At 41.1% G+C, this 18,367-nt stretch overlaps 1 protein-coding gene across 20 annotated transcripts in view; it reads right to left on the bottom strand.

Moving 5' to 3' along the window:
• The window catches only part of adgrl2a (adhesion G protein-coupled receptor L2a), a 154,992-nt gene extending 147,585 nt beyond the window's left edge, over nucleotides 1-7,407 (bottom strand). For 14 of the 20 annotated variants that reach the window (XM_054790269.1, XM_054790270.1, XM_054790276.1 and 11 more), the window contains exon 1: nucleotides 6,752-7,407. The gene's annotated coding sequence lies outside the window, so the exon portion shown is untranslated. The remainder of the gene's footprint in view (nucleotides 1-6,751) is intronic. The other 6 variants (XM_054790273.1, XM_054790275.1, XM_054790287.1 and 3 more) reach the window with 1 other exon arrangement.
• Between the last annotated feature and the right edge of the window lie 10,960 nt (nucleotides 7,408-18,367).

Here is an 18,367-nt window from a genome sequence, read left to right as displayed (position 1 = left end):
GCAACATCAACAAAATCCAATGTTGTTCATCTGCACCGTGTATTTCCGTATGCAGCTGCCGATTGTTTTCTTAGCCGACTGTTGTTTTGGTTCATGGAGGAATCGGTTTTCAGCTCAGCTTTGTGAGATAAGTGACAAGGCCTATTAGTACGAACCTCACTCTTTGCTCTCTTTTTCCCCATTTTTGCTATTTTTCCTTTTGAATTTTCCAAATATTGTACCTCTCTTCATACGTTTTCTTCTCATAATATTAGGACTTAATTCCCATAATATTATAACTTTTCCCTAACCTCTTTTTAAAAAATAACTTAATTTAGTTTCTCACATTAGGACTGAAAAAAAATAATCTATTTTTTCTGTAATATTTCAACTGCAAAAATGACAATTTTCCTGATAATATTCCATTATTCTCACAAAATTGCAACTTTTTTTCGTCATAACAATACAACTTCTTGTCTTAATATTTTGACTTTTTGCTCGTAACTTTCAGCTTTCATCTACATTTTCTTCTCCTATAAAATATTTGGACTTCATTCTCGTAACACTACAACTTTTTCCGCAACCCAATTTTCCAAAAATGAAAAAAAAACTGCATCTCAGCTTTGCGATATAAGTGAAAAAGCAAACTTTTTTGCTGTTTTTTTAAATTTTCGAAATATTGTACCTTTCTCGTAATTTCGACTTTATTCCCATCATATTATAACTTTTTCCCCAAACTAATTTTCCAAAAATGACAACTTCATTTTGATTTGTTTGTTCCTCATAATATCAGGACGTTGAAAAAAATGACTTTTTTCTTGAATATTTCAACTCTATGCTGCGAAAATGACATAATTTTCCCTCATAATATTCCAACATTATTCTCTTAAAATGTAAACTTTTTTTTCTCATCGGATTAAAACTTTTTTCTCTTAATATTTTGACTTTATGCTCGCAAAATTACAGCAGTTGTTTTTTTTTTTTTATTTCAACTTTCTTCTCTTAATTCTGACTTTATTCCCATAATATTTTGACTTTATTTTCGTAACATTATCACTTTTTCCGCAACCCAATTTTCCAAATCTGACAATTTGGTTTCTCATAATATTACAACTTTAAAAAATAACACCTTTTTTCTTTAATGTTTCAAGTTTATGCTACTAAAATGATGTTTTTTTTCCTCATAATATGACAACATTATTTTCATAAAATGGCGACTTTTTCTTGTTGGATTACGACTTTCTTTAAATATTTTGACGACCAGTCCAGGGTGTACCCCGCCTCTCGACCGAAGTCAGCTGGGATAGGCTCCAGCATACCCGCGACCCTAGTGAGGATAAACGACATAGAAGATGGATGGACGGACTTCATTCATGTCAAATGACTGCAAATTTTTTCCATTTTTGCTGTTGTTTAAAAAAGAAAAACGTTAAATGATATTTTTAGAATGTGGCACGAGCCAATTAAAAAAACACACAAAAAACATGCAAAAAAGTCCATCACTGTTTTTCAAAGTCAAAGCTGAAGTGTGGGAATATCTTGTTTTGCCTAAAACACAAAGATAATAGCTCTGCTTTCATGGACGACGAAGGAAATTTCAAAATATTCACATCTGAGAGGCTGAAATTGAAGGATGCTAAAATTTTTAAGTAAAAAAAAACTATTAACTGAAATCCCAAATAGTTGTCGATTAATTGGATAATCGATTAATCATCGATTAATTGTTGCAGCGGTACATAATGTCTGAATTTAACGCTAAAGTTGAAGAAAACAGTCTTGTGGTTGTTTGTGTCTCAATGCTCTTTCACTTGTATAGCGCTGTTAGGACATTGGCCTACTGATGACAGCACCAGGAGCAACTGGGGGTTCAGTATCCTTCCACATGATCACAGGAGGATCGAACCTGTAACTTTCTAGTTGGGAGACGACCACGCTACCACCTGAGCCATGCCGCCTACCAGTTCAGTTTGACACCACCGCCATTCTAGCCATATTTTGACATCAACATTCTGCTGCTGTTGTCTTTGTGAAGGTAGAACAGTGTCGGCGAGGTGGTGGGTGCAGCTAATACAGCGACGGCTCTACTTCATCCTAATTTCTGCTGTCAAAAACGCATTTCTGATCAATTATCATCACATTTTACAATTAGACAGGAGACCACCGCCGTACCTCCTGAGGCTGCACTTTACCTCCTGCTAGATTTCAATCAAGCACAACATTCTAAATGCACCCAGGAAATTAAAAAAATACCATTTTATTTCCAATGGGGAGGGAGCTTCCAAGAAGAAGTGGAAAGTAGCTCCTAGAAGCGCACGCCAGCGATACCATGACGACTGTTTTACGGCGTCTGCTTGCTCAATTACTGGAAAGAGGAAGCTCAACGAGTGCGGTTGATTCATATGCAGAGACATTATCTATGCCCAGAGTAAAGGGGGGGTCTGGGGGGGGGCACAGCAGGCAAAACTTGTGAGTGTGTGAGGCAAACATAAAGCTTTTTTTGGTGGCCCACACATGGAGCTCAGCGTGAAGATAAAAGCAGCAGGTTCCATGATTCACTGCAGGAAATTAATAGACTAATACTGTTCTCTCCCTGTTTCAATCCCAAAAAAACCCACGTAAGAAGCTCATTAGAGGCGATGATGGACGTTTATGTTGATTTGAAAAACCTACAAGCCACTTTTTTCCCCCTCTTTTCTTTGCTCCATCTTTCCTCGCGTACTCTTAAAAAATAAAAAACACAGCCGCGCCTCCTGTCAGCGTGAGCAATCATTAACACATAATTTGATTGTTTTTTCCCTCCCATCCTCCTCCTCCTCGGCATTTGATGTCTGGCAGGCTTGCAATTGAACAGATAATTATTTTGTTGATTAGCTTAGTTTTGAGGCAACTTAGCAGGCCTGTGATATCGTGATATTCCTCTGAAAGTCCCAGGCCAGACGCTGCGCTCCATCTGAGTTGGCAACGAGGCCGCGGTGCAAGAACAAAGCCTCCAACACAGCCAAGCACACGCTGCAGCGTACAATAGCAACTTAGGAGACCCAATCCACCAGACAGGCACATATCAAATTCAATGGGACGTTGTGTGTGATTTTTTAAAAGTCTGAAAAGTACGCACAAACTTTTTGTGGAAGGGTCGAGTCAGGTTTGTATCCGAGTGTGTGTTCATACACTGACACCTTTTAATTTGACCATAAACACACCTTACAGACTTGTTTTTTTTTATTAATTAGATAAATCAAGCAGTCTTTTTTTTTTTTTTACAGAGGAAAGATTAAATGGAATATTTTATAAAAACAGATTTTTTTAAATATAATTTTTTAGTTTTTTTAAGTGCCCTAGACATTTTTTTCATGTTTATTTTTGCCGTGTACAGAAGCAACTCAGAAACCCAATCCACCACAATTCAATGGGACGTTGGGTGTTATTTTTAAAAAGTCTGCGTACAAACTTTTTGCGTACGGGTCTCGAAAAGTTCGCATGGGAGCGTGGATTCATACTTCGACACCTTTCTATTTGATCATAAACGCAGATTACTTATTTGACCAATCAGCGGGTAAATACTTCTCTACTGAGGAATATTTAATAAAAACAGACTTTTTTTATTTATTGTTTTTTTCATGTCTTTAAATATTAAACTATTTTATCATTTTTCAAATAATTAATTTAGTGTGTTTTGGGTTTTTTTCCCTCAGCTCTTTTTTTCCCCCATACGTCACCAAAAATGGTTCCCACTCGCTAAAGCGCTATAAACCCGACACCGTACGACTGAAACTAAAACTTTAGTCACGCGCAATGAGCGACAATAGTCAAGGACAGATATACTGCTCGGCCGTGTTTACCCACAGCATCCCTGTCCTGTCGGCAGAGGGGCTTTTAAGTGCTTCGCTGTGCTATAATCCTGCCGAGACATGACTCCCTTCCCCGGGCAGACGTGTGCAGATCCCCCTTTTTTCCCCAATGCACGGCCTGCTCGCGGCTGCTATGGCGGAGCGGCAATAACTGCTGTTTGCTCACAGCCTCCCATCTCCTCTGACACGCACAAATTGAATATTTTCCCCAAACAGTGTTGCAGCTGTGCACAGATAAGCGTGAGTCTTGTTCACATATAGCACAATAAATGTGTGTGTGTGTGTGTGTGTGTGTGTGTGTGTGTCGTTCTGAAATGAATAGAATATCTCACATAAATTGCACATTCCTTATAATTCAGTGAAATCTGTGTTTCTTTTTTTCAAGAAAAATCCAGCTCGCGGTTGTGTTTCTTTCATCTTTCGCTCTATTTCTTCCTGCTTTCCCCACGTTGGGTGTGACCAATCCCCAGCTTTACTCATGCACAACATTTTGAAAGCCAAACATGTGCGCAACATGCTGTAAAGGATGACTTACAATCAGTTTGCCAGAGTCGCACGTTGGACTTTGCACCCGAGGCAGGGCTGCACTGTAGGCTAACATCCATGTTGTTTCTCATCATCACAGTTGAAACGCAAGCTATCGCGTCACGTCTCGCTATGAAATTACTTCGGCAAGCAGGAAGTTTCTTCAGCCGAAACCCGCAAATCGAATCCCCCCACCACCCCCCACCCCCCAAACCCTTCCCCCACCCACCACCACCAGCCCTCCACCTTTCTGCACTGCAGGGCCTTTTGGGAAGTGGAAACAAATGTTTGGTGGTGGAGGTGGGCGGCGGAGGGGGTGCACACAGTAGCTCTCTCCGTCTTTTACCGATCAGCAATCGTAAAATAAAATTAGTCACATGAAGGGGAAGCCCAAAACGTGCGCGTTCGACCTCTTTACGGCCGGGTTGATTCCGTTTAATGGCAAGTAGTTATCCGCCCAGTATGATTCCATGTAGGTGGTTTAGGGAAAAAAAGGCAGACCCACAATTTATATGCCGAAATAAGCATCAGGGTGTAAATCTTAATGCATCCACTCCCTGCTCTGCCGACTTCTGAGGCATCGGCAGCCCCGCTCATGGAAGAAGACACCACTCTGACATCAGACTTTAGTGAAGAGGCAGACAAAAGAATGTGGACGCTCATCAAGGTGCATTTACAACGATGTGACATCACGGGAAAAAGACTCAGCCGGTCCACGTCATTCAACATTAAATCAATGTTAAATCAATAACAAATGACCTTAAAAAAGCCAAAGCGCCCGACCCGAGAATCCCCAACCAGGCTCCCGTAGCCATACGATTCGTCGAGAGAAGCCAATCTGGGATGCTCTTGTCTATTGTCAGAGAAAAGGGAGCCAAAGAAGGAAGGGCGGGTTGGGCGGGTGGGCAGAATCAAGCAACAGCCCATAATGTCACAAATTTTGATGAGCTCGCACCCGCTCTCTCAGTTTTCACACTCACTAGCCGGAGTGTGAAATAATGAAAGAAAAAAATAAGACAGCGTTGAGAAAATGGATGTAAGGCACTTGTGACTGCTACCACTTTGGAGAAGCGAGACGGTCCGTAATCGATCCGCACTGAGAAGCGAAAAAGCTGCAGATCCAGGCCCGCCTCGAATCCCTCACAAATACGCCGGAACTTTTACTTTAAAGAGACGTTTTTTTTGTTTTTGTTTGTTTTTTAAATTCATCTCATCAATTGACCCACTTTTTTCGGCCTACAAAACACCTCACCAGCCGTGAGTCACTGCATGAGGAAGCTCGGCACACGCAGCACAACACGACGGAGTGAGACGAGGCAACATTCCAGCCAACAGAGACTCCAAAAAGCAGAAAAGACTCCTCTGATATGTTAATGCGTTTATTCCAAGAGGCTGAATGTTGCACTTGTTTTTTTTTAAATGCAGATAAACACAAATCCATTCAGGAGTCGTGACCCGCCTCTTTGCTTTAGGTCACCATCTTTTCCTTGCAAAAGCACTTTTGGTGTTCTCTTTTCATTCCAAAAAAAGACTAGTCACTGTACACAAAGTCCACTAAGCAGACTTAAGACATAAATCCATGCAGGAATTTGCAGGACTATTTCCAACCTGTAAAACAGAGACTATGTCAAGCGCGGGGCTAAATTTCACCAATAATCCAGTGATGGATCACCGATGAGTGCTGCTGTGCTTGGAGGGGGGGGGCACCGTGCATCACCAACCGGCCGCGGCTGCTACTCAACGCATGCTTTTAACATCCTTTACAATAAACGTGTAATACATGTGTATATACTGTACATATACTGAAATACATATATACATATACGTATATATGTATATACACATATACATATATATATACAGTATATATACATATATATATGTATACAGATACATACATATATATATATATGTGTGTGTGTGTGTGTGTGCTTCCTTTCTGCATAGCCATTTTATTTCTCATTTTAGATCTATGGACCATTTGCATCACATAGGTTACCTCCAAAATTAATGGTTGGCTCATTTTCTCCCCTTTTTCTTCCATGTCTTAGGAAAAAATAGCTCTGGTCCAATTATAAAGGATTAGAAATCACTTCAGGTCACATTCTTCCACCAGAAATCCCCACTGAATGCAACAAAAGCATCAATGGCTTTATTTCTTCGTTTTTTTTCGAGACCAAAGTTAATATGCTTCCATCACTGAAATGCACTGTGGGCTCCACAAGGCTGCACATCTGTTGCACTGGGATTTTTGTGTATTTCGGGGTTATTTGCTTGCGACTTTTTAAGCTGCAGGAAAAAAAGCTATTTAATTGAGTCACGCATGAGTGAGGAAAGCGACTTTGCATTCAACTTTAAAAGCAGCATTAATGAATTAAATGTGTGGAAAGGAAACGTACCTTGCAAGTCAGGATGGATGGGAATTGGTGGAAAAGAATGAAAAAGAAAAAAATAAGTCAGGTGGTGCGTGATGGAGCGGTCCTGTGAGGGTCTTTCATGAGCTGCTTCTCAGGCGGCGGCGGGTCTTCCTCTTAGCCCGGCCGTGCCTCTCTTCCTGGGGCACACTTCCATAGCCAACAGTCGCTCACAGTCCAGTCTCATTAACACCTCTGCCGGAACCCAGCCGACACCATGTAGTCTGTACAGCGGCACCCCTCGAAACAAAAAGAAAAAGTGACGGCTGGATGGCGCTCCTATCCCAGGCTTGTGCTCCGTCCGTGGGTGAAAAGCGTGGAAGTTATGAAGCCGAAACGGAGCCCGCTCACCGGTTGGTGGAGGAAGCGACGAGCGGCAGACTTCCAGTAAGCAGAGCCAGTCAGTGCCTCGGCCGGGAGCAGGATGCAGTGTGCGGGCACCCACTGAGAGCGGGGCCGGGACAAAACTACGGACTGGAACTTCCCGGATCTGGATTTTGTGAGAGCTGCAGCAGCAGGAGTCGCAGCAGGAGCCTTATTAGCGTGCCATCTTCTTTTTGGAAAAATTCAAATGAAATCACAGAGATGATGTTATCATTGCATACATTTTTGGCTCTTTTTTCTGCTGTGAGATGTGTTCTTTGCTTTAGTGCAAATAGTCTTGTGGCTCGGTGGGCAGTCCTGTCTAGTCAACCAATGAAAAGGAGGATTTGGTGACCGTAATATCACCAAGCATTTTTAAAAGCACAGTAATAAAGATGACACTGCCGTTAAGCTCAACTATGGATCAGCATTTCTTTTTTCACTTATCACTTATATGATGGAATAATAACGGAAAAATTCTCGACTCTTTCTTGACTACCCGTGAGTCAGTGGAAATTAAGTCTTTGTCAAATACCCTTGAGTCAGTGAAACTTTAGTCTTCATCGAGCACTCGTGGGTCAGTGAAACTAGAGTCTTCATCACATAATTGTGAGTCAGTGAAACTTGAGTCATCATTGAGCACTCATGAGTCAGTGAAACTCTGGTCTTCATCGAGCACTCGTGGGTCAGTGAAACTAGAGTCTTCATCACATAATTGTGATTCAATGAAACTTGAGTCTTCATTGAGCACTCATGAGTCAGTGAAAGTCAAGTCTTCGTCGACACCCTGTAAGTCAGTGAAACTCGAGTCCTCATCAGCTACCCGTTAAACAGTGAAACTCGAGTTTTTGTCAATGACCCATCCGTCAGTGAAACTCGAGTCTACGTTTAGCGCCCACGAGTCAGTAAAGTATGACCCTTTGTCAAGCATCCCAGAGTCACTGAAACTCGAGTCTTTGTCATCTACCCTTGAGTCAGTGAAACTCAAGTCTATTGTCAACTACCGGGAGTCAGTGTAACTCGAGTCTTCATCAAGTAATTGTGAGTCAGTGAAACTTGAGTCTTTGTCGAGCACTCATGAGTCAGTGAAACCCAAGTCTACATCAACTACTCGTGAAACAGTGAAACTCAAGTTTTTGTCAACAACCCGAGTCTACGTTTAGCACCCGTGAGTCTGTGAAACTCAAGTCATTGTTGAGCACCCGTGATTCAATGAAAACATGAGTTTTTGTTGACTACCCATGAGTCAGTGAAGCCCGAGTCTATTGTCAAATACCCGGGAGTCAGTGTAACTCGAGCCTTTGTCTGGTAACCGTGAGTCAGTGAAACTCGAGTCTTTGTCAACTACTCGGTAGTCAGTGAAACTCGAGTTTCTGGCAAGTCACCGTGAGTCAGTGAAACTTGAGTCTTTGTCAATGAAACCTGAGTCTTTGACAACTACTCGTGAGTCAGTGAAACTGGAGTTTTCATTGACTACCCATCAGTCAGTGAAACTCGAGTCTTCGTGAAGTGAGCAAGTTAACAGAGACAAGTATCTGATTAGATTGAGCAGGTTTACCTAAAGTAGAGGCGTGAGGTTGTTACTCTTCAGTGTGTTTTTACAAACTGCATGGAACAAAGCAGGTCGACGCACGAGAGTTGCATGTTTACTTCCGCATCAGGACTCAAGTTGTGACGTGGCTGAGCAGTTGTGTCCTGAAACACTGCAAGGCAGGACGTGGGTAAGCATCTGGCTTCAATAAAAACTGTCTGTCACCCGCAGTGGGGAAATGTGAAGTTGAGTCATGCTCGCCAGGTGAAGGTGAACGCAGGAGAGGGGGGCCGACTTATGTTTTCATAAGCATAATTTTACATAATAATATACATGCCATTTTTGGGGAAGGCAAGCGACAAAAAAAGAGAAAACAGATGTAATAAAAGGTCACCTCGTGGCAAGCATCCATAGCTGGAAACATGTTTATTTATAAGCGGAGACTTAAAACACATGTGGTGTCTTCACAGGGCTTTGTTAAACAGCAATTTTGTATTCATTCTAGTCTGCAGCCTGAAATTACCAACAGAGGGCATGAAACTATTCCTTTGAAAAGATAGCCGACACATAACTCAACAGAAAACATCAAGAAGTGAAGACAGCGTTATCAGAGGAATCGCACAGTAATTCACCCCATTTGTGTGCGTTTTTGCGTGTTTAACCTATTTGTGCCATCGTTTCTTACATAAGTCACGGCGAGCGCTTGTCATACAGTGATATTGTTTTCAAAAGGAGGCGCAATACTACCAAGTGATGAAAGATAGTTTTACTGATTTTTGGTCAGTTTTTTTTCTCTGAAAATGGGCAGTTTTTCCCCAGAAAACGCATCAGATAATTTATAAATACGTGATGTACAGCACACATGTACCGCTGTTAAACACCCCCACACAAGTTTTACATATTTATGTCTTTATGCTTCATTGATCATGTTTTTTGTTTTGAGATTTCGCACTATGTATGGCAGTCCTTGAACACACCACAGTTGTGTGCTGCGAGGGTACATCATGACTCTGATTCCATCTGTTCATGGCTCATCTTACGTTATCATTCACTAGAAGAAAGAATCTTTGTCAAGTACCCGGGAGTCAGTGAAAATCGAGTCTTCGTTGAGTAACCTTGAGTCACCCTTCAGTATTCGTGAACCACCTGTGGGCCAGTAAAACTCAAGTCTTCGGCGAGCACTCGTGAGTCAGTGAAACTCGAGTCTTTGGCAAGTAACCGTGAGTCAGTGCAACTCAAGTTTTTGTCAAGTAATCGTGAATCAGTGCAACTCGAGTCTTTGTGAAGTAACCGTGAGTCAGTGCAACTCAAGTCTTCGTCGAGCACCTGTGAGTCTTTGTCAAGTACCTGGAAGTGAATCCAATCTAACAATCACAACAGGAACTTTTATTGTAACTGTTGATCTGAAATCAGAGGAGAAAATCAGTGTCAAGCTAGCAGGAGGGTTTGGATCCGTGCGGCATAAATAGTCATTTTTATGGCCTGTCAGTTACTTGCGTTTTTTTGCCATTCTCTGGTGGTCCTGCTGCGTAACCCCCGCTTACGCATCATCAGCCGGATCTGTCACATGGTGCTAACTCTAAATCTCCCCTGGTAAAAAGCAGAAAAAGGCTTGTTTGCCTGACTACAAAGACACGACTGCTGTTGTTGTTTCGTTGTCCTATCATGTGAAGATGCTTTGGATGGGCTTCAGTCATCCATGGTGAGCACAAACATCTCCCGTCTCCCCATTTCTCATGTGGCTCAAAGCCTGCCTCTTAACTGCCGATTGTTCCGCTAACAATGCTTATTGGTTCCTTCCCAAAATATTTGCACATGATTGACATGTCAGGCGCACATGACCAGTCACAGGACCGCCAGACTGACCCCGATAAATTAGAGCTCAGTCAGGTTTAGAGTTTCAGAGCACAATTAACAAAGCAGCTTCTAAGTACTATGACTCATTGTTCCATTTCTTCCAGTCATGTAATCATTTCTACTGGACTCCTCATGACATTGATGCACGTTTATTGGTCTTGACCTTGAACCGTGTACAGGTAGAGGGTGTAGGACATGACATATACTTTAAAGCACAGGTGAATAAACAACCTCTAGTTTTTTCAATAACACAACAAAGGCACATTTCACCCTATTTGCAGTATTTCCCTATTTTTACTGTCAGGCTTTAGCGTGACACGGTATGAACTAAAGTTAGATAGCAACACACAAAAAACAGAAATAATACTGAAAAGGGAACCATGTAACTCGGTTAATCGGTTCCAGACTTGGCCGTGATCAGTGAATTTCCGCAAAGCAGGATTTCCTGATTTGTAAACCTGTTTACGACCTTCTAAATGCGATTTTTAACATTACTAGAGCCCTCTAGACATGAAATAACACCCCTATAGTCACCTTTACACTCCTATTACCCAATATAGTAGACATAATAAGAAAAAATTAGACATGAATAAGACATAATCTAGATTGACACACACGTCATACCGCTAACCTACGATTTGTTTCATTTGATACGCTTACAACATGACAATTTTTAATTACAATTTGTATTTTAGTGAACTGAACAATTTTGAATCTTGAAATGCTTAATTTAGTCAGAAAATACAGACCATTTGCTTAAATATGCATATTTTTGATTAACATTAACATTATTAGAACCCTCTATACATGAAATACCACCCCACAGTCACCTTTACACTACTATTACTCAATATAGCAGACATAATAAGAGAGAATAAGACATAAATAAGACATAATATTGAGTGACACACACTTCATAGCGCTAGCCTACGGTTTGTTTTAGTTAATACACTTACTACACATCATTAGAATTTGTATTTTAGTTTTTTGTATTTAATTTTTACGCTTTAAAATGCTTAATTTAACATTAAATAACACCCCTATAGTCACCCGTGCATTCATATTACCCGATGTAGTAGATATAATATGAGAAAATAAGACATTGAAGACATAAGTAAGACATAAAAACAGACTCTCACACACACACATACCGCTAGCTTACGTTTTTTTTCATTTACACGCTTACAGTATATAGTAATGCTTATGTGCTTGTACAAAGTATATTTTGTATTTTTGCTCTTTTAGCCATTTGTATGCTCAAAAATGCTTAATTTAGGCCTAAAATACATACAATTTGCTTAAGTATGCATATTTTTGACCAGCATTAACATTATTAGAGACCTCAAGACTTGAATTACCTAATATAGTAGACATAAAAAGAGAAAATAAGACGTACAGTATAAGACAGACATAAGACATTATATAAACTTTCACACACACACACACACACACACATATACCTATGGTTTGTTGTTTCATTTGATACACTTACTCTTACTACATGCTTATATAGTAATAATACTTACGTACATTATATATATAATTTGTGCTTTAGTTCATAAAGCCTTATTTAAGATTGAAAATGCTTAATTTAGGCCAAAACTGCGTAAAACTTGCTTAAACACGCACATTTTTGACAGACATATTTTGATCGTCGTGAACCTCATCACGGCGAGGAACCGTGATGTGATTTTTTTAATGACGTTACTGACAACAGGATGCGCTACGGCGATGTTGCCCGAGTGTTTGTCGAGCATGAAAGCTAAAATACAGGAAACTATCAAAACGGTAGGATGCCGGGAAAGAAGGGCAAAATACGGGAGTTTCTCTGGGAAAACGGGAGCGGTCTCCTTGGAAATCGGGCTCTTGGAGCAGACTCCCCATCAAAGAAGGCCTGTCTCAACACAGTGGAGACTCAGTTAATATTTATGTAGCCACGGACAACCGTGCAACTTGGGAGACTTGACCTCACTTGTCCACCTCCACAACGAGCTGCCCTGTTTTTACACTGCTTGAACCGGGCTTCCTTTGTGTTGGCAAGATGATCTTTCTTTCTAGTTTTTTTTTTTAGAAAGCGGATGTTTTGTTGGAGGGGTCGGGGTTCTTGTGGTGATTACCTGGAAGGTATCTTGCATCTTTATCAAATCTACAACGGAACCCATTCGAGGCAGACGGCCACCCCAGACTGAGTTCCGGTTCTTCACTGTTTCTTCCATAGACGGAGTTTTTTTTTACTTGATTGCCAAAGCGCTTCCTCGTGTGGGCTTCAGCTGATGCGGAGCATGTGTCAAGTGCCTTGAGATTCATTCTGTTGTCCAACGAGGCTTTAGAGTAGATCCCTGCAAATGGCAATTCAGTATTCATCACCCCACAAATTTGCAGATTTTAGGTCAAAAACATTTTTTTTCTCTGAAAATGGGTATTTTTTTCTTGTTCTCCATAAATGTGTGATAATACAGCTAAAATATGAAGCACTTTTTTTTCAGGTAAACAAACATGGCGGTGAACAAGACGGAGGATGTTTACAGTGATTATAGCGAAGATTTGAGCAATGTGTCAATAGTTTTCCAGGACGAAGAAACATTTGGAGATGCAGAACATGGGCTTAAGCCTTAAGACAAAGACAAAAGGCGTTCAAAACACAGAATGGTAAATGTAAATTACCCTGGAGTTGCACATCCTTCAATTATTGTTTTAATTTGGCTTCTTAATGAGCGTAAAGGGTTTTTATAGTCTGTTTTATTGTATATGTGGCCGCACGTCAACGATGAGTGCTCGCACAGTAAGCATATCGCTGTCAAAAGATGTTCATATCACATGTATAATGCCTTTCAGCCTTGTCGCTATCGTGGAATCGTGTTTAGACGACATTATGTAAACAAGACATGCCTCCCTCTCTTGTGCCAACTGTGATGTGGTGGGAGTTCTTCCTTGACGAGTTTTTTTTCCTGCGTACCGGCAAAATAGCATCCTTTTTCAAAATGCATTTATGCCGTACTTTTAGGCCAAATGCTTCTTGTAATGGCGTTCCTTCATAGCAGTCGTCAGTGAAACGATCGCTGCAAAGAAGGTGGGCGTCTGTCTCTCATTCTCTGCGCTTGCTTGGTCCATCGTTTTATGGCTAGCGCCATGGACTGTGAACTACATTTTTGCGTATTTACCTTTCGCTTTCAAAAATGTAACAATGTACAACATAATTACAAACAATATTGTGAAGCAAAGTTGATGAATCATGTCAGGGAACCTTGAAATGTAATACAAATGTTAAACATGGAACCACGACAGCAAAAAGAACAACAAAACAACACCTTCATTTGACGTCACGTTATGAGGCATGTGTTTAGTTTAAAAGGTTCAACTATGTTAATAGTAGACTCTAAAAACAATAAAACACTCTACCTTAACTTTGATAACTAATAAGAGGGTGTTACTTTTGGAATAAGCATCCCAAAAGCATGCAAAAAGTTTTTTGTGACTTTACTAGTAGTAAGTGTCGGTGAAAATAAGTCCCCAAATTGCATAGACTGCAGACTGACACAGGCCAATTGTTTTTAGGGTTAATCTGTCTTTTTCTTTTGTCTCGTACTGTCAAATCTTCTAATCAGTTTTTGTTAAATGTGATCACTTAATTAAATACGAATAGGGTGGCAGCCGCGCAACTGAAATCAATCATGGAAAAACAGAGTCCGACTTAAGTCTTCAAGCTACCTGAATCGATAAAGACTTCTTTGTCTTTTCTCCTTGTTTAATTAAAATGGATCCAAGAGCGCGCGGCGAGTCACCGTCGGTCTAAGCATAAAAGCGTGCGTTCGGAAAGGTAACACAACGTCAAATCAAACCCCAATGAATGATCTCATCATTGCGCTCATAACATTTCGGTTATTTAATCACTCTGTCTGTTCAAAACGCTGCTAGGAGCCAGCACCCCCACCCTTAAAAGAACCCAGGACTTCTAATTGACCCAGCAGACAGGAAGTAATTAAAAAGAAGTCAAACACATGCGGAGCTTTGAGATCAAATTTGAGCGAAAAACCTGGGCCCAGCGTGGCCATGTTGGGTCTGGCTTGCACAACTGTCACAAAAGTTGACTGTTAAAAGTCGGCGCTACGTAAACAAATCACGGGGAGCAAACAGTGTTGTGGAGTAAACATTGTGCGCCTTCTCCGGCTGCGTTCTTTCATCAGACGGGCTGAGAAAGTTCTAGTGCGACGCAGCCTTTTGCTCTTTTGAGGGGGGGATTGATGTCTGAGGCACAAGAGCAGGGGAGCAAAGGATATACATGAAGAATCTCTATTCAAATGTTTTGTATGGAAACTTGGGCAAGTGGAAACAGATGTGCTTCACTTGTGACCTATAAAAAATGATATATGGTCGCCAGTAATATGGTTCAGCAGAGGCCAACACTTCCAATTTGCTTCACTTTGCCCATGCTAGAACTCCATCCCGCGGAAAAATGGACATATTTTTCAAAAGATGTGGCATTTTCACTGTAAACCCAACCCCTGTGTTCTGCGTGCTTTGAGATGATTGAGCGAGACACTCATACAGTGCAGCTATCATAATTACGATCCATCAAGCTAATGTATCATAATCAGAAATTATAAAACACGGGCCAAGCCAACGAGAACATCTGTGGGCTTCGCTCGTCCTGCAAGGCTTTCGAAAGAAATCTGAAATAATAAAGCATCACTTTTTCATCACAAGGCAGTTACTCTTCAATTGTCTCCAGACTTCAATATGCGCAATTGTTAGCACACGACAAGGAGAATGTGCAAGACTACACGTGTCATGCCAACAACAGTAACGCAGCAATCAGACGGACTAAAAATAAACACAGAAAGACCTGACACAACTCCAAATTGATGAAGCGATTTCAGTAGAAATTGCGTGTGAATGCTGACACGCTAACGCTGAACTAAAATGTAGAATGAATGCTGACATATCCTAGAAATCTATTTACCCACTTGGGATAGAACCAGCAACCATCACATAGAAACAAACACGACATCTAGTATTCACTTTTCCAAACCAAACAACAAAAACACAGCAGCAGTGGCGGCAGCTCCAATATGTAGCGTTACCTTTCGGTAGTGGCCTGAGGCATTGTGAGCGAGTGTGTGGTGAAGCTAGAGTCGTAGTGGCGAGGTGTCACTACGCCAGTGATGTAGTTCTTTGGCGTAACAGCGTTAATAACAATAATACTAACAATGTCACCGTAGCTTGGTTAATGTGGGTGGATTCTTCCGTAGCTGCCTTTTTTTAGCTGTTTTTATATCTGTCAAATGCACGGGAAAGACGTGTGTTCATGTCTCACATAAGGATTGTGGATTGATGGGCAAAATGAATTTAAAAAAAGGCATTTTTCCTTGAGCTTTCCATAGCATCCACAACATCATGTTCTTTTTTAGGCTGCGAACTAGAACAGTGCCTCTGCTGGTGACAGCCAAGTAGTGCACTCCATTTGGCCTCAATTGCTTTACCGCGACATGAATCGACACTTCCACCACGCAACAATGATTATCCAAATGTCCAGAATGAGCTGCACATTTCGTTCTTTGATGTAACCCATTAGGAAATGAGAACGCTATAATGTGCTGTTAAAATGCGAAATGAGTCGTGTCATCAGGGTTGTTGTCCTTCCTGCACCTGGTTTAGCTCGTATGATTGCTTTTGCTCTGGGGCTCCGGTTTATTTGCCATAATCGGGACTGATTTTGACCTGAAATTTGAAAAAATCTGCATGCACGGCATGTGCACCACCGTATGTAAACAAGCAGCCTGGTTGAACTCGGGTACATCATGTGATCGCTGAGTTATGTTTGATCAACATGGAGGCCTCTTTCATGGTTAGATGCGCGACATCCGGCAAGCTCCCACAATCTTTTTTTTGCAATAATAAGAAAGTAGAAGTTGCAATACAAGGGAACACTGCAGCACTGTGAATGAATGGTTCTCAGCAGTCCAAAAAACATGAAGCAGACATATTTGGTGCATAAGGGCATTCTTTCACAAAGCCCCTACATTAGCTTCTAGTAAAGCTTAAGTACATGCAACGACTTACTTTTCCTCAGAGGAAAAGTCTACAAATCACGGTACGGATAATCGACATATTGGCACCGTAGCACAAATAGCCTTCCTGTGTCTAATGACAGGATAAAATGTCTTAGGCTGGATTTAAACTGCAGGTCAAAGTCACTAATTGTGATTTTGTGCCGACATATGATTTTGTGTTGAGTTTTGTGGTCTTTTGTTTTTGTTTGCATACTTGTGGTCTTACCTTCATTTGTACATAAAGTACTGTATGCGCCGATCCTTCTCCAGGAAAACTTGTTACTTTGTTGTGAAGGTCGTCCTTCTTTTCTTTTAGTCGCAGCCACTTTTCCTCTTTGCAGAAGGAGTGACAAGCACCTGCCTGCTCATGTACGCCCCCTCACGATGAGCCAGAGTACTACAGTACTACAGTGACATTTCTTTCAAGTTTATTGTCGGATGAGCAAGAATAATATTGTCACACTTACAGGAAATGAGCAAATTCTGCGGCTTTCACTTAAGAAAATGATTTTAAACGATGGGAATCGCAGAGAAAATACACACAGTATATAATACACTTCAATGGACACATTTTTTATGTCATTATTATTGTTTTTTTAAATGATTTGTCATGAAGCCGCCACTGAGCGCACGCTGCTGCATCACTGTTCCAAGTGGTGCTGAACACTTGAAAAGAACTTGCATGCGTACAAAGTGCTGGTTATCTAAACGACCCAATAACGACAACCCGCAAGTAAGCAACAATAAATACAATTCTTACTTGTTTAAACATTTAGTTTAAAATATCTAAATAAATAAATATACAAATGAATAAATACAATTTAAAACAATTTATTTTGGCCCAAACTGACCCGGGGTTAGGGATGTTAACCTCAGCGTCGCTCCACTAGATACTTTGGCAATTATTGAATTATTGTCTATTTAGTGGTATCGTGTAACGCTGAGGTCCCCAAGCGGAAAACTTTCAGAAGCAATGACAAAAATGTTAAATTTATGCTCAATATTGGATTTCTTACTTATTTCTGATACCAATATTGGCCAGCACCTCATTAGCGATATTAATACCTACCGATACAGATATAGGCAGCAGCTCTTCCCTCAAATTAACGTCAGATCCCTAACCCCAACACTAACCCTAATCCTAACTAATCTCGGGTCTCTAACTGTAACCTGAACCCAGACTAATGTCAGGCCTCTAACCCTAACCCAGACCCAAACCCAAACTAATGTCAGATCCCTAACCTCAACACTAACCCTAACCCTAACTCATGCCAGGTCTCTACCCTGCACCCTAATTAATGCCAGGTCCCGAACCCAAACCCTTTGAGAACCCTTTTTAAATCCTATTTTTTTTTTATCATCTTCGGCTTTTATCCAAAATTCAATAGTTTTTATCCTTGCGACATTTCCAACAAGCCATGCACGCTTTTATTTTGTCACGTCTGGACTACTGTAATGCGCTTTACTCTGGAATAAGCCACAAATGACTCTCTCGCTTCCAGTTAGTCCAGAACTCTGCAGCAGGAACCAAAACGAGGGAGCATGTTACCCCAATTTTAGCCTCCCTGCACTGGTTGCCTGTGCGTTTTAGAATTGATTTGCAGATTTTATTGTTTGTTTTGAAGGTGTTGAATGGGCTGGCCCCCCAGTACATCTCGGACCTCATCCAAATTTACATTGAGGTCCAAAGGCCAGCTCCAACTGGTGGCTCCCAAGACGAGACTTAAGACCAGGGGAGACCGGGCCTTTTCCGCAGTTGGCCCAAAGCTGTGGAACACTCTCCCCCCCCATGTAAAAACG

Source organism: Dunckerocampus dactyliophorus, chromosome 10 (genome assembly GCF_027744805.1).
Source record: "Dunckerocampus dactyliophorus isolate RoL2022-P2 chromosome 10, RoL_Ddac_1.1, whole genome shotgun sequence".
Classification (NCBI taxonomy): domain Eukaryota; kingdom Metazoa; phylum Chordata; class Actinopteri; order Syngnathiformes; family Syngnathidae; genus Dunckerocampus; species Dunckerocampus dactyliophorus.
This window is presented reverse-complemented; position numbering and strand designations above follow the sequence as displayed.